Source organism: Sphaerodactylus townsendi, linkage group LG07 (genome assembly GCF_021028975.2).
Source record: "Sphaerodactylus townsendi isolate TG3544 linkage group LG07, MPM_Stown_v2.3, whole genome shotgun sequence".
NCBI classification, from domain to species: domain Eukaryota; kingdom Metazoa; phylum Chordata; class Lepidosauria; order Squamata; family Sphaerodactylidae; genus Sphaerodactylus; species Sphaerodactylus townsendi.
This window is the reverse complement of record NC_059431.1, coordinates 95,307,041-95,334,081: the sequence shown is the minus strand read 5'-3', so window position 1 is coordinate 95,334,081 and position 27,041 is coordinate 95,307,041. Positions and strand designations below refer to the sequence as shown.

The following is a 27,041-nucleotide window of genomic DNA, read 5'->3' as shown; positions in this document are numbered from 1 at the left end:
CTGGAGTTACCATAATGGTTGCATCCAATCAGCTTTTCCCCAGTTCTCCTCTATCCTACAGTCTCCACCCCACATGGCTTTTTTCCATGCAGATACTATCATCCCCCACATAGCCACTTTGAGAGGTCAGAGGGGGAGGAGGTCAGCATGGCCTTTTTGGGAAGGCCTTTCTTGTTCTTCAGTGGAAAAGTCACCATTTTGATGTGGCTATCCTATCATTATCCTGCATGTTTTCCATAAGAACATAAGAGGAGACTCCAAGGGTATTAATATAACAAGGATTGATACAGTTAAAGTAGAGATGCCAAGCTCTGTCTGGCAACTCTGGGAGAATTTGGGATGGGTGGGAACAGGCACACTGACAACATGCCATCTAGTGATGTCACTTCTGGTGAAAAACCAGATGTGATGTCATGATGCTGGCAGCTGACTGTCTAGGAGTTCTGGGAGAACTCCAAGTAAGGTTGCCAACTTCCTTACAGAAGTACAATTTTTTCCAGCCCATAAAGCTCAATTTCTCAGGAGAAAATGGCTGCTTTCATGGCAGTCTCCATAACATTATACCCCACTGAGATCCCTCCCTTCCCCCCAGATTACCTGGAATTTCCCAATCCAGAGTTGGCAATGCTAACTACAGGTCCCACCCATACCTCGGTAACCCTAATTGTAACATAGAGCTGTCTCACTTTTTTTCCTGACTATTCACCTCTGTTATATTAAATGCTGACCAGGCCTTCCCAGGCCTTCTGCCTCCATAGCCTTATTTTTCTTTACATCCTTAAACTGAAAGCACTATTAAGCTTCCCCTCCTCTACTTTCCTGTCTTGTGACTGTTTATCACTCAAGCTCATTTAGGCACAATGATATCAATCAGAACCCTGAAGTAAAGGCAAACAGAAAGAACATACGAAAAAACCACAGTTTTAAAAAACACGATAAAGATCTCTTGCATTTCATGGAAAGCCACGAATTAAAAAAGCAAAGAATAAATTAAAACCAAGTTCTGGCTCTTGTCTGTTCCTTCCTACCTCTGAAAGTAAATCTGGATGAAAGAAACCAAAGCTTTAAAGCTACTGAAGTTTATTTTTATTTATTGATTTAATTTATTAAACTTCTATACCGCCCTCCCCCAAGGGCTCAGGGCAGTGAACAACACTAAATAACAATAAAACATATAAAATAAGTAGTATAAAACAGCAGCAATTCAGTAATCCTCTTAATAAAACAAGAAACATTATAACATTAAAACACAGATGGGTCATATGTCCCCCCCCCCCCCGTGCCCACAGGGGCCAGATGGAATGGGCATCGTTGGTCTTAATCTGGCTGGCCAAACGCCTGGTGGAACAGGTCTTTTTTACAGGCCCTGCAGGAACTCTGTAAGTCCCGCAGGGCCCTGATCTCCCTGGGAAGCCTGTTCCACCAGGTAGGGGCCAGGGCTGTAAAAGCCCTGGCCCTTGTAGAGGCCAGTCAGATCATTTTTGTCTGTTGTCTGGCTGGATTTCACAGTTGGAGTAAAATAGAGGAAACCTTGCTGGGCTGATTTTGCATGCTAAAAATGCCCCGTTGTTGGCATGGGGAATGCCCCAGCACAATGGGGAGTTTTGCACAGCTCCTGGCACTGCAGCCTCCTCGCAGCAGTGGCTTTGCTCTGGAACTTTCCAGAACCGCAAAGGTTGAGGACCTTTTTGAACGTTCCTGTTGGTTCGGCTGCTGTGAAAACTCCTCGGCAGCAGAACGAGGCCATTTTGCCTGCCTTGCTGCTCTGGCCCACCCCTCCAATGAATGGGCGCCTCCCCCCCTTGCAGTGGAATAAAAAACATGGAGGGAGAAACCTTTATAAAAACCTTGAAACCTTGCAAAACCTTGAGAAACCTTGCAAAAAAGCGGAGTTTGGGACTGGGTGAGGTCAGCCCTACTGAGCCCCTGCTCCAAATTTGGTGAGGAGTTTGGGGAAGGGGTGCAATGTGCCTCTGACATGATCATTGGGGGGTGCCTGGAGCTCAAGCCCCCCATGACCCCCAGCTATGTCACTGCAACTGATCTCCCACACTACAAAGATCAGTTCCCTTGGAGAAAATGGCTGCTTTGGATGATGAGCTCCGTGCTGAGCTCCCTCCTCTCCTCACCCTTTCCAGGTTCTGCCCCCAAATCTCCAGGAATTTCCCAATGCCAAGTTTGCCACCTTATCTGCAGTCTACTTATGGGGTCTTAGATAACTGGCTGAAGACCCATGGTTACGGTTTTAGGTATTTGCTGTTTCCCAGGTCGTTTCTGCACAGTCCGAATATTGCGGGTTGAGCAAGGGAAATATCCTGGTTTGGCCAAGAAGTTCATGCGGTTCCAGGTCCTAAAGCGGGTTTGTCCCGTGATATTGAAAATCCATCCCAGGATGTTCAAAAACTGACAATTTGGTGATTTTTTTCAAAAACCCTGCATTGAACACCCTACCGTGAAACACCATGGGAGCAGAAACAGTTTATTTTTCCCACCCAGCCTCCCGATCTCCCTGCCCCGCCCCCCTGATCTCCCCACCTGACGTCATGTCAGTTTTCAACTCTGCTGAGCCACCGACTGTTGCAGCCTGCCCTTCCCGAAATGTTTCCACAAGCACGTTTTCTGCTCATGGTATCAACTGGGTGCTATTTTGCCTGGGTTAAACAGGAGTGGAGTCCCCATTTTCTTTTTTCCCCTTATAATTTTATTGATACTTCAAGACAAAACAACACAAACATGTCACATAGAATGAGAGTTCACATTTTCTTTTCTGTACATGTACTATTTGCTCAGAGTGCATAGCTAGGGAGATGTACATTTTGGGTATATCACGGTGTGTGTGTGTGTGTGTGTGTGTGTGTGTGTGTGTGTGTGTGTGTGTGTCATTTCCCACAAAAAATTGAGAGCATGAATGGGAATGTGATATGATGCTGTGCCCCATTGTTTTTTGCTGCCGCTTGCCGCGTTGAGGTCTGCGCTGGGCCCTATCCAGACCTGGGGAAAAGGGAGTGCTTTATTTCCCCCCGCTCATGTCAGCAATTCAACAGGCTGGGCAGAGATGTTAATTTAAGCTGCCGCCTGAAACAACAGCCAATCAGAATGCAGAACACTGGAGATGTTTGCACATGCATGTATATCCTTGCGGTGTAAATACAAAAGATCTGGGCTCGTGTGAAACAAACTTGTGTATTTCTTCCCGGTCTTCACTCGATTCCTTCACAGAAATGGGCAGCCATGCGAAGGGAGAATCCGGGATAAAATAGACCCAGATTGTAAGATACCGATTGTAACCCAGTATAATTGTGCTGTGCAGAAATGGCCCCAAAGACTTATGGTAGCTCTCTCTTGACCTACTTGGAGTGTTTCAAGACAGAAGCTTTGGCTTCTAGCCAAGAAGTCTTGAGCTCAACCTCCCTCACAGAAAACTGTTGGATCCTTGCTAAATGGGCCTAGGTTTGTTAGGTTCCCACTGGTCATCAGCAGGGAATTGGGGGGGGGGGGGGCAAGGGGCAGAGTAGAATTGTCAGATCCAGATTGGGAAACTCCTGGAGATTTGAGAATGGAGCCTGGGGAGGACAGGGACCACCCTTCAAAACATTCATTTTCTCCAGGGGAACCAATCTCTGTAGTCTGGAGATGAGTTGTCACTCCAGGGAATCCCCAGTTCACACCTAGAGGCTGGCATCCCTGACCAGTAGGAATGCTTACAAATGAGGTTTAGTCTACTTAACAAGAAGAGCAAAATGCCCAGTTGCTACCCAGGAACGTCTCCTTGAAGCTCATTGTCAAAAGCTTCAAAGAGGAGAAGGCCCCTGGGGGAACACCTGACACCTGGGCCAGTTCACAGAGGAAGCTTCAGATGGGAGGCTGAGAGCAAAACAGAATTCTAACGCCTGCCAGTTTTTGCAAGCTACACAGAGAAAGTAGCCACAATTTAGAAGTCACTTGTGGGATCAAGGATGCCCATCTAGGCCTAACCATAGCATGGAGAGGGACAGTGGACTGAAAAGCTAAAGGGTGATTTTACATAAACAATTGGATTTAGATGACAGTCCATAAAACACAGAGGCTCGTTCTTCTCCAGTCAGTCAGCCATTACTTACATTTTAATGTCTCACATCCCCCCCCCCCCCAAGTGGGCTCACTTCCACACCGGTCTCTTCAGGCTAAATCCCCAAATCTCCCAATCTGGATCTGACATCCCTATCCCCTGCTGGTGACCATGGCAATCTTATGTTGAAAACCTCCTGAGCTGTGCAAAGCTCATGTGGTTTTTGCCCAACTTGTCCCCTCAGAGTACCATGGGCAAACAAAATTGAAGGTTTTTGGGCAGATCAGAGATGTTTAGGCCTGTGGTTGAGGCAGTACATGTTGGAATTTACAGCCTTGCATGCAGTAGCAGCAGGGAATTCTGGGAGCTCTCTATGAACATTCTAAAGGTGACAGTTGGAAACAGTTGCTCCCTGACTGTTGCTGAGGAAAGATGTATTGTGTTTAACCAAAAAGGCTCTGACTGAAATGTTTAATATTGTAGACTATGCTTGAAATTGTAACCAAACAATGAATTGTGAATGTATCGATGTATGATACTTTATTTATGTATATAGGCTATTTCTCTCTCAGTTTAAGTAAAGCTCTCTTATGTTAATGATTTCTGAGGTTAAAATGCTGGTCTTTAGCTAGATAACTGTTCTTATCATAAAGTTGTGCACAAAGCTACATTCTGCTTGTTACTCTGCCAAAAAATATTAAATGGCGAACCCGCGGAAAACCAGGAAGTCACTTGAAATTTACGTGCCACAACACGCTGGCCAATCAAAAGCCAGCACCAGAGGCGGGGAAATCACATTGGGCAGCTTTGTGATGACGTGTACACATATACACGTGGATTCGTCGAAAGAAATATGTAAAAAAAAAGATTCGGCCGCTAAAACAGCACTCCAGCCAGTCGGAACAGAGACCCACCCTGCCGATTGCTGCCGATCGCGTGATCGTGGGGAGTGCTGCATTCTTGAAACCGCGATAGAAATCTAAGTATTTCCAGGAGATGAGTTGCAGTGGGGAGCATGAATCCGTGCTCAAAAGATCCTGATTCTAACAAAACCCGTTCGTATCTAGTTTCATTTTTGAAGTGGGGAATTGACCTATGAGTTGGCAACCCCACGTCCCTGTGAACTGTGGCTCAAAGTCCTGACAATCTCATACTTTGCTGTTGATTCTCAAAACTTTGCGGCCACCATCCGTTCACCTGGTTGAGGCCTCTTCTATGAGATAGAATGCATACGACAGCTGTTCACCAATTCAGACATGGCTGACTACGATCTATTGCGGGTAAGACAGAGACTCTCTTCCTGGCTTCACACCTGTAAACCAACACTGCATCTTCCCCCACCCCACATGAGGAAGGGGTGGCAGTGGCACGGAAGGAGTGGGAGGCTGTCATGAGATGAAATCTCAGCAGCTTCAGGGGCTTTGTGGATTTCCTCCCAGTTACTCGACAGGGATTCAGAGAAAGAGACCTACAGAATGTGGGTGAGAAACCACAGCACCCCCTACACCCTATTCCTCCAAAAGAAGGCAAATGAAATCAACACCATGAAATATATTTACGTACAGCGTGTTCAGTCAGGATCTGGTGTTAGTCTCCTTGTTGTGGTGGTGGCAGAAAACCAAGTTACATGTGACACAGACGGGACTTGTTTATTTTGCCCTAAAAGGGGAGACAAGTCTGGCTGGGGCTTCAGCTCTGAGAAAGAGGGGCTGAACACATGCTGTTTCCCCAATCAAAAAGCTTTCCCACCCTAACGTTTTAAGCCTCAGTAGGGGAAAATAGATAGCTGTCCATATTATGCCTGTCCTTTTCCCCAGCCTGGTAAATGCATCTGAGACAGATCATTTTCAGGGGTCACAAAAGCTGTTCCTCTAGCCTACTACTCCAAGCCATATTATTGCCCCCATTACTGCATTAGGGTCAAATACAAATGTGTAGTTTTGCCCCAGAAGATAATCATGATCTGATAATCACACTGAAACACTCACAACTGTGTTTTTACTCTAAGATAAACCTTGGTTGCATCCATACAGGAACAAGAAACCACGTCCTAGCAACAGTCTAAGGTTGCTTGCTAGCCTCCAGGTGTGATCTCCTGGAATTACAACTGATCTCCAGTTCACCTGGAGAAAATGGCTGCTTTGAAGTGTGGACTCTATGGAATCATATCTCACTGAGATCCCTCCCCTTTCCAAACCCCACCCTCCACAGGCTCCACCCACAAAATATCCAGGTATTTTCCAACCTGGAGCTGGCAATCTAGCAGCAGCAGCAAGTGGAGTTGAAATAAAGGGAAATGGTGTCACACACAAACTTGTTCCCACATTGCTTGCTGCTGGCACTTGTTTCCCATTCCTCCCTTATCTTTCACCGTGCCTGTGCTAAAGTAATGGTAATTATACTGGGGTCCCTGAAGCATAGAACGCCCCCTTTCCCTGCATTTCCTCTTTCACTACCAAGCCATGTTGTAATGCTATAATGCAGCTTGGCAGAGGAAGTGGGAGAGCACTTTAAAAGGCTACAGGGAAGTAGGAATGGCACATGGTAGTAAGCTGCCCCATGCCACTTGAAAACAGAGCTTAGTGCCTCCCCACTCCCAGCGGTGAGAGAATAGCTTTACCAGGTTGCCTGCTGCAGCAGGTGACATCCCACTGCAGTACTCTGGCCTCCACCTTGCTCAAAAGAGTGAAGGACATGCGTGTCACTGCATGATGAGGTGACATCATTTCTGGGGAAATGCCAGGAAGCCACATCACAGAGTCGTGCAAAGCTCTATGAATTGTCTTAATAGAGATTGGATGAATTCCTAGAGCATTGCACAATGCTGTGACATCACTTCCAGGTGACATTGGTCTCTGCCCCCCCCCCCAAATGCTCTCACCCCCATTACACTCCCAGCCCACAACTGAAGGTGTAAGGATAGTTCACAGGGACAGTCCTCTATAATCACTCAGAAGATTCCCCTTTCAGACGGACTAAATCAGGTTTATTTTAAATCTACTTCAAAATTGAAACCCCTGAGAATCCCACAAGTTGTGAAAATGAGTATGGCATCATGAGGACCTTCCTCTTGGACACTTTCTTACTTTCCATTCAGACAAAAATCCCCATGAGGAAGCAGCTTCCATCTTATTCTAGATGTATAAAGATTGACCTTAAGATGAACTTCAATAGGCTTGACCCAGTAATAAGCATAACTGGCCCCTGGAACTTTTTGTGGCCTGTGGACTTCACTTTCTCCTAAACATTGTTCAGCCAACAAGAGGTCAGGTAGACATTTACCCTAACCTTGGCCTAAGAGATTTTAAAAAAATTAGAATACATAAGACTCCGTGTTTTTTTTTTAAAAAAAGATCAGAATGTCCCATCAAACTGTGCTGGTTGAGTCATCTAAGAAGCAAACAACTCTTGTCTAGAATACCAAGCTAATTGATCCAAACCAGATGTGCTCTGGGAAGCCCATGACTGGAGCTCCCACAAATTTTAAAAATTGCAAATTGAGTTTGGAAAAAAATTACTAGGAGTTCTAACTTTCAACACAGGTCTGGTTTGACCCTAAAACACAACTTTTTTTTGCCACATAGGGACAATTTTAACTGTGGATGTTGGCCAGTTCCTAAAGACACCTGAATGGGGATGGTGATATTTTAGAAGAGATGATATCTGGGCCTATCTAGACCACCTTCTGATCAGCTTATAGGTGATACCATTTTCAATAAGCTTTGTAAGTCTGGTCTACAGAGAGTGGAGTGTTTAATTTAGTTAAACTTTGCTGCAGTAAGTTTAGGAAGCAGGTGAGAAATCAATGCCGCTTGTGAAGTTAAGAAACTGAACCTCCAGAGAGTGTGAAGTTGTTCTGGCAAATTGTTACAGTAAAGGCACAGGAGGAGGGTGAATATTGTGTAAATCACAGGCTGAACTCTTTGAGCTACAGTTAGGGAATGACAATTAGTAGGCTGCGCAAAATCACAGGCCTGAGTTAAAAGTACTGTTGATTAAATGAAATAAAAATGCTTTCTTGGGAAACTTGCATGTTTTGCAGTACAGTTCTCCACTTCCATGTCAGAAGATCCTGCAGGATCAGATAGGGTTGCCAATCTCCAGGTATATCCTGAGATCTGAAGGGCAACAGGTATATTTAAAATATATAATCCTGTCAAGCAGAGTAATGAACAAAAATGTGGATTGTGTGGCACGTTAAGTTAGCTCTCAAAAGACCAGCTGTTTTACCTCAGAAGTTCATAAACATAAGGAGAACAACAGAAAGAGAAAAATAAACAGTATATATACATATCAACAAAGTATCACATATATATTGTTACATTCACGGCTCATCGTTTGTTACAGTTTGGTTGTGATAGTAAGCTTATACAGTATCTTAGTCAAAGGCACTTTTACATAGCATTGATTAGCAGTACACAGTCAGTCAGGGAACAACAGAACGACCAATGGTTTTTACCTGTCACCTTCAGAATGTTCTTGCAGCTTCCCAGAATTCCCTGCTGCTTGTGCTGCTGCTGCAAGATTAACAAGGCTGAAAAAGATCCTGCAGGATCAGATAGGGTTGTCAGTCTCCAGGTATGGCCTGAGATCTTCCAGAATTACAACTGATCTCCACGTTACAGAGATCAGTTCCGCTGGCAAAAATAGCTGCTATGGAGAGTGGACTCTGTATGGCATTATACTTTGATGAGGTCCTGCCCATCCCCAAGCCACGCCCTCCTCAGGCTCCAAATTCTCCAGGAATTTCCCACCCCAGAGCTAGGGCATTCAAACCACCAGGGCCCATTTGGCTTGACAGGACCCCTGAGGGAACTGGGAATAATGCAAGGCTGACTTCAGATTTTTAGCCCTGGGCAGAAAGACTGCCCTTTCCTCCTCTGCCCCCCACCAGGTCCCCCGTCATATATCCCTTTCCATCTCCCCATCTGCCTGTGCACTCTTCTCCTGCCCGCTCATGACCCTATCCCACTGCCTATGCTTAAGGTCACTTTTTCCTCAACAGCACTGGGTGATGTGTGCACCTGGGCATGCTCTACTCACATGCTGTCCTCTGATGGAACTGGGCAGCCAGGACAGACGGGAATATTGGACGTGGACTGCTTGCGACAAGTGGCTGGGGGAAGGGTGCTCAAGCGAAAGGCAGCGGAGGTTGATGGCAGCGGGCGCTGCCAGATGCCCCACTTAATGGCATGTTGATGCCACCAGACTGCACCAGCTATAAGAGGCAACTGTGACACCAAGACATACGTGCAAAGAAAATAATTGTAAACAGTGCAACCAAAATAGCAAAGGTTAAAAGTGATGATATTTGGCCTGTTGTTCCTACGCAAAGCCCAACTATGACTTATGAGGAAAATTCAGTGAGAAACTGGATCACAGAGAGAGGTGTTAAAAAATTCATTAGAAGTTATGACTGAAGCAGTGGCGGTGAGTTTCCTAAAAACTTCAGGCGGCCCATTTCCCAAAAGCATCCAAGTTCCTCCCTCACTAAAAGTCTTTGAGAAGTCTGGCCCCGTGCCAATTTATTGGTTGCTTTCCACTGAGGAGTGGAGGCTTACGAATAGAGAAGAAAAAATGCTGAGTGGCTTTCTGAACATGACAGCATCAACAAACGTCTCTTTGGTTTGAGAGTAAGAACGAGGGTTTGGTTCCCCGCTTTCTACTGTCAGAGTTATTGTTGTTCATAGATCAGTGAACACCTGGTGAGCAACAGTTGCAGAGAGATAGGACAGAGGAGAAATAGCAGCAGAAACCAGGAGGTAAGGACCCCACTTTCACTTCTCAACCTCAGATTAAACAATGGCCTAATAACTTTATTGATGATCTAGCACATTTGCTCTTCTGGAAAATATTTTCTGTGAGGTAAAAATTATGTCTTGATTCCCATTTATTTGCAGAACAAGATCTTTCTGTTTTGGGTAACATTTTACTTTCTTTCTAGTGTACGAAGTGTGACACCAATACTACGCTTAATAAACTAGTCAAGAAGCAGAGGATCCAAGTGGATCTTCCCAACAATTAAAAAAGGGAACCAGTTTAGATTGGGATCACTGTATGTGTAGGTTAAGAGATTTATTCTTTCTACCCATTTGGTTTTCCATTTGTGTCCAGGTTATTATCGAGCCCAGGCAGAGAAAAAAAGACAGGCAACAGAGAGTGCCTGTCTTTTTCCCCAGCCAAGGCTAATAACAGTCCCAGATAGCAATGGTCAGTTTTGATGGGCAAAATCATTGGGAGGGAAGGATTTCCCCCTCTGTACTTTGCACTGCAGCTCTGATCCAAATCAATTGCTATTCTAATTTAAATAACGCTGGGTGGTTAAATTGATGACTCCACAATTTATCTTATTGGAATATTTTGCAAGTTAACATCTGTCTCTTTCCTTTCCGTTGTCTGCTCTAGAGTTTTTTTAGACCGTAGAGGGGTTTTCTAGTTTGGCTTTTTCTCAGTTGCTTATTTCTGCATCTGGTTGGAATCCTTTATCTTTTATTTAGTTTCCCATCATTCTCCTTTTTCTTCTTCTGCCCTGCTCATCGCATCTTCCTTTTGATTTGAATTTCTTAGGATTTTTGTTTCCACTTGTCTTGCAAATTGCTTAAATCATCACCCAGGACTTCACCGCTTTTCTGGCCCATTCACACTGCTCCTTCCAGTTAGACTGAAATACTATTCCATATGGTACATAATATGCTTCAGGATGAGCAGACAGGACCTACCCAGGACATTTTTTGAACCTGAGGGTAAAAACATTCCCATGCATCACACACATATGTCACTTGTTTACTTGTTTGATTAGATATTATACCCTGCTTTTCTCCTCAAGAAGAAGAAGAAGAAGAAGAGTTTGGATTTATATCCCCCCCTTTCTCTCCTGCAGGAGACTCAAAGGGGCTTACAATCTCCTTGCCCTTCCCCCCTCACAACAAACACCCTGTGAGGTAGGTGGGGCTGAGAGAGCTCCGAGAAGCTGTGACTAGCCCAAGGTCACTCCATTTTATCCTTACAAAAACCTTCTTGTGAGGTAGGTTAGGCAGAGAGTGGGCCAAAATCACCCATCTAGTTTTTGTGGTAGAGTGGGAATTTATATTTGAATCTCTCAGATCCCAGCCAACACTCTAATACTACATAGGGACATTTCTCCTGTGCAAACTTGACAGAAAACACGAATATCAAATATGCAATGCAAGGGCATGCCGTCATTCTGCTCATTTCAGTGTGATATATGCAGGATAATTTCTCGATCCGATCTGTTCATCTCCCATTCTGTCACCTTATAAAATTTGTATATATCTCAGGCCTGCCTCATCAAACTCAGAGCAGGGCAAATTTGGTGGTCAAATCTGCACATGAGCTATCAAAAGTGTATTAATGTTGAAACGTAATTGCAAAAATCTCTGTTCTGCACAGCTCTTAATTGAATGAGAAGCTAGACTGGAACACATTAGACACTCCGATAGTCATCCACATGTTCTCAGTGTAAGTACCTAAAGAACACCAAGATCATACTTCTAAATCACCATTCACTGGGTGACCACTGCTTGTTGACTATACCCCCTGAAGTGGAATGGGATAGTTTGGAGCTTTTATTATTTTAACTGTGTTTTAAAATATATTTACATATGTATATAGACATTATTAGGGGTCCTAAGCACAGTTCCTGGGTGGAGGGCAGGATAATAAATAAACAAATGTGGCTTGATTCATTTGTACTATTTATTTATTTCGATTTATGAGCCTCCCTTCCCCTGATGGGTTCAGGACAGCAGCCTGCAACATCAGTTGGCAATAAAATCAATAAAAGCCAATTCGAACAACATCTTGGTGCCAAAGTTCTCCACTGAGGCCGGGTAATTAAAATTTAAACCATATCCTCTAAAACCTCACTCACACCAAGACTGAGGTTAGGGTAGAGGAAGGGAAGAGGGGAATTAGGGAGAGGAAGGAAGGGAAGGCAGGAAGGGGAGGCCAAAATATGTGGAATACTATTGTTGTCCTCAACCATAAGCCTGGTGGAACAGCTCTGTTTTCAGACCCTGAGAAATTGTACTAAGTCCTGCAGGTCCTGGAACTTACTTGACAGAGCGTTCCACTTCCATTTGTTTTCTAAGGACCAAGCCATTCCTGCAATTCCACTAAGGTAGAAGTAAGTAGCCATAAACTGCAGGTGGCCCAGGCTGGCCTTATCTCCTCCGATCTCAGAAGCTGAGCAGTGTCAGCTGTGGTTATCATTTGGATGAGAGACCACTATGGAAGTCCAGAGTTACTATGCAGAGTCAGGCAATGGCAAACCATCACTTGCCTTGAAACACCTGTGAAAAGTCTCTATAAGCCGGCTGCGACTTGATGACATTTTCCACTATCAGAAGCAAGAAGGAGCAGAAAACAAAACAGAAGTGAAAAGTAACAAAGGAAACAAGACGGCTGAAAAAGATATCCAGAAACAACTTGTAATTGAGCAAAGCCACTGCTGACAGATTGATTTCCAAAGAGCATGCGTGTAATGCCGAATAAATTCTTCAGTCTGCCTTTTGCAGATATCAATATCACTTTGGCCCAATAGCAGGTTTTTGTCCTGCTGGAATTTCAGCAAATGATCCTGGCCTGTTAAGAAAACCCGTTCAAATGCTTATTCAAAAGAACTTAAGGAATTGGGGCTGTAGAGGATTATCAGGTTCCCGCATATTCCATTTTAACCTTATAAAAACCTTCTTGTGAGGTAGGTTAGGCAGAGAGTGGGCCAAAATCACCCATCTAGCTTTTGTGGTAGAGTAGGAATTTATATTTGAATCTTGCATGCTTGAGGCTAATTTTGCATTCATTCTCCACTTTCCTACTAATTTCGATTCGAGTTCAGTTTGCCTTAGTTTTTGACTGGCAAACAAATGGAAAAGAACAGAAAGGGTTTTTAAAACAAACAAACAAATAAATAAATACGCATAATGACAAATTGACAACCCAGTGAGCAGCTGTCATACTTTTTTGAATTAGGATTTACTGTACTTTTGGAGACCTGCTTGCAAAGTAACCTTGTGCAAATTTATCCCTTTCAGGGAGAATTTTCAGGGAGTGATTTCTAGATGTTCTGACCTGGACATCCTAGGCTGGCCTGATTTCATCAGAAGCTAAGCAGGGTTTGCTCAGGTTAGTACTTGGATGGAAGATCACCAAGGAAGTCCAGGGTTGCTATGCAGAGGCAGGAAATGGCAAGCCACCTCTGTTCGTGTGAAAACCACACAAAGAGTCGCCATAAGTCAGATGCAACTTGGTGGTACTTTCCACCACTTATTTCTCACGTCAGTTAACAATGACAAGTTTATAATTTGCTTTTTATTATTTACTATTTATAAACGCACACTGTTAACTGAGCAGCATGCTGTATTTTTTGGTCTTATGCAGGCGCAAACACAAATTTGCCTCCCAGCTTCCCAGTGCCTCTGTGATGTTAAGAGCAGGTGGACTCTAATCTGGAGAGCTGGGTTTGATTGCCCACTCCACCTGAGTGGCAGTCTCTTATCTGGTGAACCAGATTTCTTTCCCTGCTCCTACAGATGAAGCCTGCTGGATGACACTGAGTCAGTCAAAGTTCTTCAGAACTCTCTCAGCTCCACCTACATCTCAAGGTGTCTGTTGTGGGGAGAGGAAGGGAAACAGGTTTGAAAGCCTCTAGGAGAGAAAGGGGGATATAAATCCAAACTACCTCTCCTCTTCCTCCCTCCTCTGTAACAGCTCCTCCCATTCCTTTCTTAATCTCAAGACTTTACGACCCACCTATGAGAGTGTTACGACCCACTTTGAGCCCAATCCACCATTTCAGAACCACTTGCTTAAAGGATTCCTGACTTTTTAACAATTTGACATATTTATCTTATAAATTTGAATCATATGTAACTGTTTTGTCATAACTGCATTATATTGGGTTTGTTGTTGTCACTAATGTTTAAGGCAATAACAGTCCAATCCTAAACGTATATATTCATTGGAGAATCCAGTTACAAACAAGGGTGTGTAGAATTTGCGGCCTCTAACACTTTCTGGCATAACAAAAAAGCTAGATGCTCAAGGAAGGGGAATAGAATGGGGGAGGGATGAAGGAAGGAAGGAGCTAGGCTGTTATTATATTAAGAATATTTTAGGGTGCAATTCTAAGAATATTCCCCTGGGAGTAAAATTCACTGAATAAAACAGGACTTATTTCAGAATGATGGTGCAAAATGCCATCAAATTGCAGCCGTCTTATGGCAACCGGTCATGGGTTTATCAAGGCAAGAGACATTTTGAGATGATTTGCCATTGCCTGCCTGCACATTGTGATCCTGGACTTCCTTTGTAGTCTCCCTTCCAAATACAAACCAGAGCCAACCCTGCCTAGTTTCTCATATCTGATGAGATTGGGCCAGGTTGGGCTATTCTGAGTAAACCTGCTGAGACTCGCTTAGATTTCTACAAGCAAAATTGCAAATATATACCCAATACTCCAGAGAGAGGTATAAACTGCTGCACCCTAGGCTATCTTAGAATAGCTATCTTATTTTTTGTGTGTATGTGAGAAAGGGAAAAACTGAAATTAGAAAACAAATCTTGTAGTTAAAAATAAAGTGTATTACTTGGAGCATGTCTCATAAAACTACATTGGGACAAGCATCAGATCTGGATACCATGTTAAACTTCGTGACACTGACAACATGGAACACTTTAATAATTTAGTATAATTAAACTTGTTGTAGCATATTAATTGTTGTCTTGAAAATAAGCTGTATGTATATCTACGTAGGCATTATTCTCTGATCCCTCATAGAGTTTTACATGTATTTTTCATTCTACACATTTTGAGTGAGTAAAACCTTGCCTTTTCTATCATTTGACATATTTCAAAAACTGGGACGTGGGGGGGGGGGGATAATAGGAATGTTTTTCAGTGCTTTTCAAAGTGTCCCAGTTGCTCCATTGGAAAAAATTGAGGGGGTGGGGGGGAGTCCTCAGAATTTTTAAATACTTTTTCAGAGTAAAATAGCTCAAATACACCCCTCCCCATTGCCTCACATCTCAAGTATCCATAAAGTCCAAAATTGGTTCAAGATCATTTTGTCACTCCAAGCAAGGTTCACTCATCACATCGAAGGGCTGTATGTTGGCAAACTAGACCCAAAGGGATTCCAGTCATCTCCTGCACACCTAAGGGCTGAATTCAAGCTGAATCCCTTCAGAGCATCAAAACTCTTCCCTCTGCACTGCCCCAAACACTGGCTAAGGTGGCTTGGCTGGAAAACGGGACCTGCCATAAAAACAATAGAGAGTTGCCATAAGTATCCTGTGAATAATTGTGCATGAAGTCACACAAAACAGGAACATACAAATCAAATGGTTCACTAAAGGCATTTGAAACTGCTCTGTGTTCAAATTGCAACTCATTTGCCTTCGGAGGGTTGCCAATCACTCGAAGAAAAAAATTGTACTGTTCCTTCAACAGAAGCGTCATAGCATGTGATTTATCACCTGATGCTATTGACCTGCATGCCTTGAAAAGCTTCAATTGCCCATTTTTGCACACTAAGCCTTGTTAGAGCATTTTTCTCCAGGCCTGTTGGCAGCCTGCTGCTGCCTTCTAATATAAAGTTTCCCAAACAGATCCTTCCACTGAGAATACTGCCTGGAGATATAACATTTCTGAAAATATTTTGAAGCCACAGTTTTGAAACAGAAACTATCCCCAATTTTAATGGGACATTTTGGGAAGTTTTAATTCACGTACTAAGAACCCAAAGTGCTCTCTGTATGACTTAACACATACAAGAGTATTGTTACATACAGATGCAGATATAAATGTAGATATAGACAGATAGATATTAATGAAGGAAAAAAGGTTATACATTTTTAGGGTGTATGTGGGGTAGTGGTTAAGGGCAGATGGACTCTAACCTGGAGAACAGGATTTGATTCCCCACTCCTACATTCCTGTTAAGTGACCTTGAGCCAGTCATAGTCCTCTCAGAACTGTCTCAGTCCCACCTACCTCACAAGGGCCCTGCTGTGGGGACAGAATGGGAAGGAGTCTGTAAGCTTCCTTGAGAAAGGCAGGGTATAAATCCAAACTCTTATTATTCAGGAAGATGAAAGAGATACACAATGAATGTGCAAGCGGCTAAGCTTTTCTGTTATATGACTTTCTTTTTAAAAATCAAAGCTAGGAATTCAGAAGAGCTAGATCACAGCAATAAATGGTTATAGTAATCAATAATTACTGATTTTTTAAAAGTCATCAATAAGCCCTCTGGTAACATGGAGATGGGGGATGCAGGAGAGATGGCCACTGATGGAGGAAAGTGCAGGCAGCCTGGATTCTCTGTTGCCCGTGGAAATTCCCCTGTTTGTTGCAGCAGAAAACATGGAAACAGAATCTTCCCAGGGTGAAATCAGCCTGAATTTTTAGACATTGACATTTATCTTTAAATATACTGAAAAAATAGAATAAACCATCAGCATAGTGATAAAAATAAGGCCTTGGGCATAGTACTAGAATGTATGTGGATGTCAACATTGAGGAAGAACAAATCAAACAGAAAAGCACAGAACGAAAAAAAAATATTTCTATAGCCAAACTTCAGAAATGAACATGTCTTGACACAATATTTCATGAGAACATTTTGGCTTCCTGCTTTTTTTTATTTCATTTTTTCCATATTGGTCCTAGACCAGCAATCTCCAATGTGGTGCCCATGGGTATAGTGACACCCACCAACAGCTTTCTTAGTGTCTTCCAAGTGTTTTTAGAAAGTGGGTGGAGCTAAGGCATTTTCTGCATGGTCCAAATATCCTGGGATGGGGAGGTGAAATATCCCGGTCTGCACATGATTTTCACACGGCTTCTGGTCCTAAATTGGGCCCGCCCTGCAAGATTTCCCTTATCTTGGGGTTTTCAAAAATCACTAAATTGGCGGTTCTTTTAAAATATCCCGCACTGATCCCGCTGCCATGCAAACACCACGGGAGAAGGGCTAATTTATTTTTCCTGCCTTGCCGCCTGCTCTTCCTGCCCCTGCGTTCATCCAGAGTCTCGCCGCCACCGGCACCCCTCCTCCTCCTCCGCTGCCACCCACGTTCGCCCCGTTCGGCTAACAGCGAGCTGGGCATTGTCCCACTGGAGGGGCAGGATAGTGCCTTCCTCCTCCTCCTCTCCTTCCTGCGCTTGGATGAGTGGCGGCAGCAGGGTGGGATAGCCAAGCAAGAAGCTGAGGCAGATGGCCATGCGGCAGCAGCAGCAAAGAGAGCACCCAGCAGGGGAACCCCGCCCCCCCCCCTTTGCGTTGTAAATACAAAGAAAACAGGGGTTTGTGCAGAATTAACTGAAGTACTTCAGCTCGATTCCTTCATGAAAACGGACAGCCATGCAAAGGGAGAAACTGAGATACAAACAACACACAAAAATGAAGATAACCCACAACAGCCTTTTTGTGACTGTGCCCACCATGTCAGAATTCCAGATATGCCCACAGACTCAAGAAGGGTGGGGATCTCTGGCCTAGAAAAAAAGGGGGAATCTGCCCCCTCAGCCCCCCAGTGTTTCCCCACAATTCCTGAAAATCATCCAGGCCCCCACAGGGATCCCACCCTCCTGGCAACATTTTGGGTTATCCATTTTGTGGGAAGCAGGCATGTTATTTATTATTGTTTAGTTTGGTTTTCTATACCGCCCTATCCCCGAGGGGCTCTGGGCGATGTACAACATAGAATCTACAACAATAAAACCAAACAAAGGGAGCAAAATTAACTACATAAAGTAAACTACAATTTGCACAGGCTCCACTAGTTTTAAAATATAATAACTAAATCCCTTTAAAAACAGCGGTTAATATAATTAAAAGGGGTCCAATAAGACCCATATTTAAAGCCCTCCCCAAGAGGGGGAAACAGCGGATCCCCTTAATATAAAGGGATGTTGGGCCTGTTTTCCAGTGGCTAGTTATAAGACCTGTAAACCAAGAATGTGTATCATCCTTAGGGCTGACACAGTCATCTAAAGAGACATTCCTTCTGTATTCATAGGACCCAGTCATGCAGGATGCTGAGAACTTTGAGAATACAATTTCTTCCATATTTCTCTGTCGAAAATCTAGGTACATGGAGGCCCAGTTCAGATCCAGACTGCCGTGAGAGGAGAATTAAGCCTTCCTTCTCCTGATCTGAAATGGCTCAAGGGAGCAGCAGTTTCCCAGAGCTGTTTCTGGTCAGGAGGAAGTCTGAACCACCACCACCCCTTGTGCCACGGATTTCTGATCTAAATTGGGCCCATAGACACGTGACGTTTAGAGAGAGAAACATACTAAGGACTCCTTTCATGTCTTGTGCTGAGTCCTCAGATTGCCTTAATGGATGATCAGGTTACTTAACTGTAATACACACCAGTTTTGGGGGACCAGCTAAGACCTCTTCAAACAAAGCACCACATTATATTGTTTTGTGACACCAAGTGGCTCACAACAGTGGGTTCTGCACAGCGTAAATATAATGTCATTAGGACGTTATGAAAAGGTCCATTTTGGCATTTTGTGTTCCCACATTGCGGGAGAACACAAGCGTTGCCAGCCAAAATGGATCGTTTTTCCTGCACGGAGTTCTTGTCAGTTTCACAGTGGCACCCGCCATTTTGCGTGCTGCAGTAGATTCTCTGTGGAGATTTCCCACCAAGATTTCCTCTGCTTGCAGCTCATCCATTTGCTATTTCACTGTAAAAAGTAGATGAATAAAGTTTGTTTTGCCTAGAAGTTCCTTGCATGTGTCGTTTATCCTTTTTTTTAGGGGGATGTTTGCAAAGCTACGGCGACACAAATACGCATATATTGCAGCTTCTCTAATCGTGTTGCTGTAGCTTTGCAGATATCCCCTTTTTAAAAAAAGGATGAACAGCACATACAAGGAATCACCAGGCAAAACAAACTTTATTCATCCATTTTTTACAGTGAAATAGCAAATGGATGAGTTGCAAGCAGAGGAAATCTCCATGGGGAATCTCAACGGAGAATCTGTTTGCAGCACACAAAATGGCGGCTACGAGCGGCAGAAACAAACATAAGAGGTTTAGGTGGGAGAAGTAAAATGTTTCCTGCCTGTTTGCTCAGCAGGCAGGAATCATCTTCAACCTGGGTTGGGGGAGATCGCTAGTTTAGCGATGTTTTAAAACCCCAGGTTGAGAGGAATATAACGGGCTGAAATTATTTTGGGGGAGAGAACTGTGTGAAATTCTTCCCCAAAACACTTTTTTTATAACATCCTAAAGACATAATATTTGTGCTGTGCAGAATCTACCAATTAGGTATCTGAAATTCCCACCATTTCCCCACACAGAACAGCTAGTTTTTTGAAGTAAATACTTTCAATAAAAAATTAATACATTCAATAATTAAAGACTTATTGTGAGGTTCAAAAGTTCCCAGCTACTGCCTGCTGAAACTCTGTTGGAGTTACTTCTCAGGGTACCTTGCTTCTTTCCAAACATCTTCCATTGAGAGAGAGTAACCACACTGTGACCCTTTCTGCGTATGGGTCACCTGGAGTTGGGCATAGCTCAGAGACACAGTGGAATAACTTAGAGAAGGCTGTCCACAACAGAAACACAGGAAACGTTCTTTCTCTGAAAGTAATCTGGAGGAAGGGATAAAAGGTACCCTTAATTTTACTTCAGTGGGGGAAAAAACCCATTGGCCCAGCAACCTGCAGTTTGAGTAACAGGGAAACTGAGAAGCATCCATATTCATATCTCAGTCCTGCTGAGGGAAGGCATTCTACTGGCTTTCCTAACAGCCACTCATTTACTTGTTCCCTCACCATGCAATATGGGCAAACAATATGCTCACCTGGTGTGAGCAGGAAAGACTGGGGTGGGTTAAAAGCCTTTAGCAGGGAAGCCTGTTTTGTCCCAGAAGGGGGTGAAGGAGACCTGATTTCAATTAAGGCCTTAAGTGTAGTTCTAATTAAGCTAAATGAACTTTTAGAGCACTTTTGCACAGACTGGAAGCATTTTTTGTGAGTTATCCACCATCACCAAAAGCAACTCTGGCTGGGACAAGTAGCTATGAAAAGTTTCTTGATCACTGACTGACTGAGTGGTTGGAGAGCTTGACAAAAGAACTTTAATGGCCCGGCCTAAGTCGGGGTGGGGGGGTATTTTTCCTGATTATCTGGAATACAGTTTTCAGGTGGTAACACACCTAGAGAGTGGAGCAAGCAAAGAAGAGTTTGGAGTCAGATTTGTAGCAAGAGAGATGCAGGAATCTCTGAGTGCATCAGGGTTCAGGGGTTGTTTTGGGGAGTCTGAGGGGGGAGTGTTGTTGCTTGCTCTGGCTCCTATGTACCACAATCTATAATTTGTAATTGAATCAAATATGATAGAGACCGCCCTAACTGTCAATGCTTTCTCATTGAAAAGTAATGAAATCTTGCCACCTGGAACTTCTGTCTATGGTGGTTCCACACAGCATAATAATAATGGATTGCATCCGTTATTTTTGCATCCGGGTCCATTCTGTTCCTTCACATAGGTGCCCATTGAGGTTGAGGTCAGGGAGAAACAATGCGTCAGGGAGAAACAATCCGTTTTCTTTCTGCCTCTTCGCACAAACCCACTATTTTTTTTACAATGCATATGTAGCTATGCAGGCGCAAACAGCCTGTTTTTCCTGCATTCTGATTGGCTGATCCATCATCACAGCTCCCCCTTCCACCTCTGTTAAGGGAACATATATGGTGGAAAATCTCTAGCAACCCCAGGACCTCAAGTAGGACCTCCCACTCCTATTTCTCCAGCATGGAAAAAAAGTTTTGGGCACTGAAATCATGACACATGTAAACACAAAGCATGCAACCTGCTCTCCTTAACTTTGTGATATACAAAATAATTAAATCTGTCTAAAAAGGGAGCAACTGGAATGTCCCACCCACATTCAGAGGTGTGCATCTGCATTTTTAAAGGACCCCGCCCCAAGCCCCACCCCAAGTCTCCGTGCTTTTAAAACCACATCCCCTGGAGGCCGGCTCAGCTCCTGCTCTCCCCAGGCTCTGGGGAGGGCAGAAGCCCGGCTGCAGGGGAGGGGGGGGCAGAGTGCCACCTCCCTGCACATCCCTGGAGGCCAGCTGCTGCTTTCCCCAGGGCCTGGGGAGGGCAGAAGCCAGCCAGCAGGGCGGCCGCAAGGGGTGAGGGGTGCTAAGGCAGGGGGGCGCACACTGATTCATCATGTGGGGGGGGCATCCGGCACCACCCTCACGTGACCAAAAGGCATGCACCCGTGGACACAGGTATCCCTCGTCCCTGGGCCAGTACGCCCCTGGTAGTGTGCATGGTTCTTTCTTTATCCATTTTATCCTCACAGCAACCCTGTGAGATTAGTTTAGGATAAGAGAAACAGGCCCTTTCTGCACAACCAAAATAAAAGGTTTTGAGGCAGGAAATAAAATGTTTCCTCTGTGGATTGCTGCATGGTTTTTTGCCCCCTTTATGTTCTGAAAAGGTTTTATTTTCAGCCTCAAAACATTTTAAATGAATCTCCTTTTAAAATGATTCTTGAGTCTGAAATGTTTTCCAAACATTTTACCTTTGCTGTGTGATCAAATCTGAAACATTTCTCCAGCCCAAATTTGCAGCTCTATGCCCCCCTCTTCCTATGCTGCTTTTGATTCTCTGGCTGCACCATTTTCTGCAGTTTCCTAATCGTTTTCTCATCTGCCATCATGGTTGTCTGCCATTTCCTTCTGGCCCAAGGTCACCCAGTGAACTTCATGGCAGAGCAGAGATCTGAACTCAGATTTCCCTAGTCCAACTCAAATGGCTATACCGCATCAGCACACGGCAAACTTGGCAAAATCAGGAGCATGAAATACTACATTCCATTTTTTAAAAAAAATCTTCAGTTCTCTCTTTTATTCTATGCACTTGCAAACAAACAGCATAAGAAATCCCCCAGAGTACACGTGGTGATGTGTGAAAGCACTGGCATTTAATATTTATTTATTTTATTTATTTACACAATGAATCTCCCTCCTATTCCTCTGCAATGTTGTTCAGCCTTTGCTGCCCAATCCGAGTCACCTCTCCCCTAAAAGCGTTGTTGCTGTGAGAGATGCTGGATTCATAAGGCTATCAGGAATCTGTCAGGAAGTTGTTGCATGTACCCGTCAGGGGCTGATTTTGCTCTGGAGCTGATTTTGCTCTGCTGAGCCAGGGAGTCTATCTGCTGCGGGGCTTCTCTCCCTGATTGTAGTTCCCCACTGCTGCCAATCTCTGTCCTTCGCTTGAGTCAGGGCTGGTGTGGGAAGCTCCGAATGGTTCCCCACAAGCTCGGGGCTTTCCCATAAGCACTGCTTAAGCACCGTGAACTCTTCCATAGTCTCTTTCATGCATGTGTGGGCAGCGTCCATTTCTTGTATTTGGATTGGCTGAATCTTGCCCCATTCCCCCCACTCACTTTCACTATTTTAATTTTACATGACTCTGAACACAAAACAGGCGCTGAGAATCGGCGCCCTCGCCCTCCCGCGTCTAAAATCCTTGCATGTGCGATGGGATTGCCGCCTCCACTCCCCCCCCTCCCCCGGTCTAAAATGTAAATCTACAATTCTTGCATGTGCAAGAGAATCGACATCCTCATGTTCGCAGAGACTGCACACGTCATTTTTCTGCCCAAGGTTTCTCCCTCCTTTCTAAAAACCACGGTTTTTCCCTCCGTTTTTTTCTCTGGGGTGGGGAGGATGCTGCTTCTCAGCGCCTGTCCATTGGTGGGTCAGGCCAGAGTGGGGAGGCAGGAAAACTGGCCCTGTTTCTGCTACGGAGGAGTTTTGCATGGAAGCCTCCAGAGCAACAAAGGGGCATTTTGAAAGGACCTCAACTTTTGTGGGCTGGCTTCGAAGCAGAAACATGGCAGCCACGCTGCAGCCCCAGGGGCTGTGCAAAACTCCCGATTGCATCAGGGCATTGCCTGTGGCAACAGAGGGGCAATTTTGGCGTGCAAAATCATCCAGGAAGCCCGAGCTGAGCGAGGAAGCTCCACCCTTTGACCCTATGTTTTGCCCCCTGAGGACTGCCAGTGCTTTGCAAGGCAGACTTCTTGTAGTCCCCTTCTTCACCATCCTGACACACCAAACAGTCCTTCACAAACATTCTTGCCACAGCTTCATGAAATGCTCCCCTGAAATCCTGCTCTTGGGCATCCCTGGTTCCCCAGGAACATTTCGGGGTTCATTTTGTACTCTGCAAGTGGAAATACTTTTGCCCGTGGAATATTCTGGGGTATCTAAGCCACTGACTCTACTAGGATGTGGTGTAACTTATTGGCTGCTGAGAAGTAGGATTGCCAGTTCCAAGTTGGGAAATTCCTGGAGATTTGGGGGTGGAACCTTTGAGGAGTGGGGTTGGGGAAGGAAGAGATCTCAGCGGGGTATAATGCCTTAGAGTCCACCCTCTAAAGAAGCCATTTTTTCCCCCCGGGGGAACTGATCTCTGCCTGGAGAGGTGTGCCTGGAGATCTCTTGGAATTTCAGTTGATCTCCAGGCACACCTGGTGGTTGGAAGCCCTATGTCTGGGCAGATCTTATCTGGGCCTGCAGCCACCAAGGCAGTGCTTTACGGGAAGCAAATAGCAAAATTCTCAAGAAAAGCAGATTTTTTCCCTAGATTGTTTTGTTGCTTACTCTGGAGATCCTGAAAAGGAGGGTAAGACCCTGAGATTTGGCAATCTGTAGGACTACCAATTGTTAGATGTGACCATTTACCTACATCTGACCCGAGGCAACAGGTTCCCCCCTCCGCACATATATACATTGCCAGGGAATTGGCAGTCCCATTTTAAGAACTCACAGCGGCCAACTGGGAAAATACAGGTGCCACACAAGTACATGGTTTCTTATTAAGCCTATGAGAGAGTGCCACATTAAATTTAGATATTTATGCCCACTTCTGTCTCTCATAGGGACTTTCTGCAGTTTACAAATCATTCTTCCTTCTTCCATTCTTTCCTCACCACAGTCACCCTCTGAGGTAAATTAGGCTGAGGGAAAGTGACTATGTCATCCTGGTGTGTTTTCATAGCAGAGCAGGGATGCAAATGTAACCTCTATCTGTGGGTTCTGTGGGGCAGAACTTGGAATGAGTTTGCAACAACAAATTTTAAAAACAAAATGGTTTACTTTCTTAACATATAACATCAAATATCAACATTTAACATCACACTTCAAGGTCCTGTTCAGGTTTCATTTCAAGTCCTTCTAGTTACAGTCTTCTGATATTGCCAAGTCCAATTCTTCTTTGCAAGTGGGTTGGCTCCTGAAGACTCCAAGGGCTTGGTGAACAGGATTCAACATGATGAAGGTTTCCAGGAGAACTCTCACCCATTACAAACATAAAAAATCCTTAACAACGTGTTAAGGGCTTATACAAATCAAGGTCCGAGTCTGGTAGCCTTGTCTCCTCCAAACCACATGAGCTCTGCAGCCTCCTCCTGCTTTGGGTCTCCACCCCTTTCTGGGTCAACCCATTCTGAGCATGGGGGTTACACAAACGTGACTCTCCATAGTCTGACCCTCTAACCACTACACATGCTGGTTCCCTCACTGGGAACCTGCTGTGAACCATGGCTTCCCATTTGTGTTCAAATGATAAAATAGACACATGCCTCAACTACACATACGCTGTATACTCCCCCACCTGCCTTTTTAGTAGTGTTCAGAGAAAACATTATGTGTGAAGAAGAGTCTGAAGAAAAGACAGATGTAGAGAGCCAATTGGAGGGTTGGTTTGTCAGCATCTGGTGAATTAAGGGAATGTAAGATTATGGGAAGCTTGGGTTATAGAACTGGAATATTGGGTGCCTTCCATTCTTCAATGAATAGTGTTATGAACAAGCAAGTATGAACAAACTCAGGAGTTTGTAGCTCATCACTTCTACAAAAATGTTTTAAAACCAGCTACAAATAAGGACCTAGAGACACTACAAATGTATTCATTGTATTAGTCGGTCATGGGTGGTTTCTTCACAGTCAAAATATAATGGGCTGAGGAAGCTATTTATCCTGTTTTGGGGAAAGAACTTCGTACAGGGCTCTTCCCTAAAATGGGTTCAACCTGTTATATTTTCCTCAACCCAGGTTTTATAAAAATCGCTACACTAGCAATCTTTTTGGAGAAACCAAAGGAGCCGCAGCAACCTGGACTGTCTGCATCTGCTTCCTGGAGGGGTGAAATCTCCTGTACAAAGGCTAACAGGGGAAACCGGGCTTATTTAATAATGTGCTACACATGTTATTAGTGTGCTGTGTAGAAATCACCCTGATTTCCCTCAAAGAATCCTGGGAATTATTTTTTGACGAAGGTATGGACAAATTTTCTGATAAATATCCTTACAATATAATCCTGTGCAGATTTACACCACTGCAAGCCCATTAATTTAAGTGGGCTTGATGGTAGAAAGTGCTGTCAAGTTGCAGCTGACTTATGATGATCCTGTATGGTTTTCAAGGCAAGAGGCTAACAGTGGTGGTTTGCAGTAGTGAACCTGGACTTCCATCCAAGTATTAACCAACGTTGACCCTGCTCAGTTTCCAAGATATGAGAAGATCAGGCCAGCCTGGACACTGGTAGCACCCAGGGGACAGGGGGAGGTGTCTTGCACCAGGCACCCACTGGTGTGGAGGAGTGGCATGGTGTTCTGGGGTGGGGGCGTGGTGGGGGCACAGGGCACACACGTGCCCTGTGCACAGTTTCCCCTCCCTACGGCTCTGGCCTGGACCATCCAGTGGCCATAGAAACTCTACATAGGACTACGTTATTAAAATATTTATTAGAAAATTAATGGGCTTAGATTATAGTAATGCTGCATGAGACTTCCCTCTTACTATTTCAGCCCTCTTACCTGTTACAAAATCAGTGTGCAGTTTATTTATTCCTGTTAACCCAGGTCCTATTTTTGACCCTCTTAAGTCTCTCACTGCCAGCTCACAGCATAACAAGGATTTCCTGAGGAATAGGGGAGCAGTTGTTAAATTATTTAATATTGGATTTATGGATATGAGCTGATTTATTTTTTCAATCAAAAAAGTAACATTTTTGTGAATATTTTAAAGTTAGCATTTTGAAAGTTACCAAATCTAGTAGTCTTGGCTGCACAAGAAAATAATAGTGTGATTGATTTTTGTCATGATGTGAAACAAATCAGTGGAATTTAGTTTAGTTTAGTTTATTGGATTTTTAGACCACCTTCCCACCCCAACTATGCAGGCTCAGGGGAGTGCTCATCATTAAAATACAATAAAAGAATAATTCAAAAATATAATTTAAAAATAATACAATAAAACCATCTAATTATAATCTTATAATTTTATTTATTCGAGTCAGGAAAAAGGGTAGAAGAGGAAAGGAGGGAGGATCAGGAAACTTATTGTGAGATCATTTTCACACCAAAAAGCCTCCTCCTGAAAGTTGCTCACACTGTTTTTGCCACTTGTGAATATAAAGGCAGGACTGAACGGCAAGAGAAATTGAGTGAAATCCCCTTCCTTATGCATCGTGGTCCTGATTCTAATTGGGCCCTGTGTGCTTGAGAATTACATTCCCAGCACTAGTCTTGCCATGACTGGCTTATCCTACCAATTCAGGAAGAACATGAGGGAACTGTAATACATGGATAGGACCTCAGGTACAACCAAGCTTGGAAATGTCAGAAATTTTAAGAATGTTAATTTTAAAATTATTTTATTTGTCATGCTTTACAGTACAGCAAACTGTTGAAGAGTTTTTTCTCTGCGTTTAAGGAGTCTCACAGCAGCTTACAATTGCAATCCCTTCCTCTCCCCGCAATCGGCATTTTGTGAGGTAGGTGGGGCTGAGAGAGTTTTGAGAGAACTGTAACTAGCCCAAGGTCACCCAGCAGGCATTGTGTGAAGAAGTGGGGAAATAAACCCTATTCACCAGATCAGAATCCACTACTCATGTGGAGGAGTGGGGAAAAGCCCA

General features: G+C 44.1%; 1 protein-coding gene across 1 annotated transcript in view; it reads left to right on the top strand.

Moving 5' to 3' along the window:
* Positions 1-9,737: 9,737 nt before the first annotated feature.
* Positions 9,738-27,041, top strand: part of CD4 (CD4 molecule) — a 45,264-nt gene continuing 27,960 nt past the window's right edge. Inside the window, exon 1 of the mRNA XM_048504392.1 lies at positions 9,738-9,810. The gene's annotated coding sequence lies outside the window, so the exon portion shown is untranslated. The remainder of the gene's footprint in view (positions 9,811-27,041) is intronic.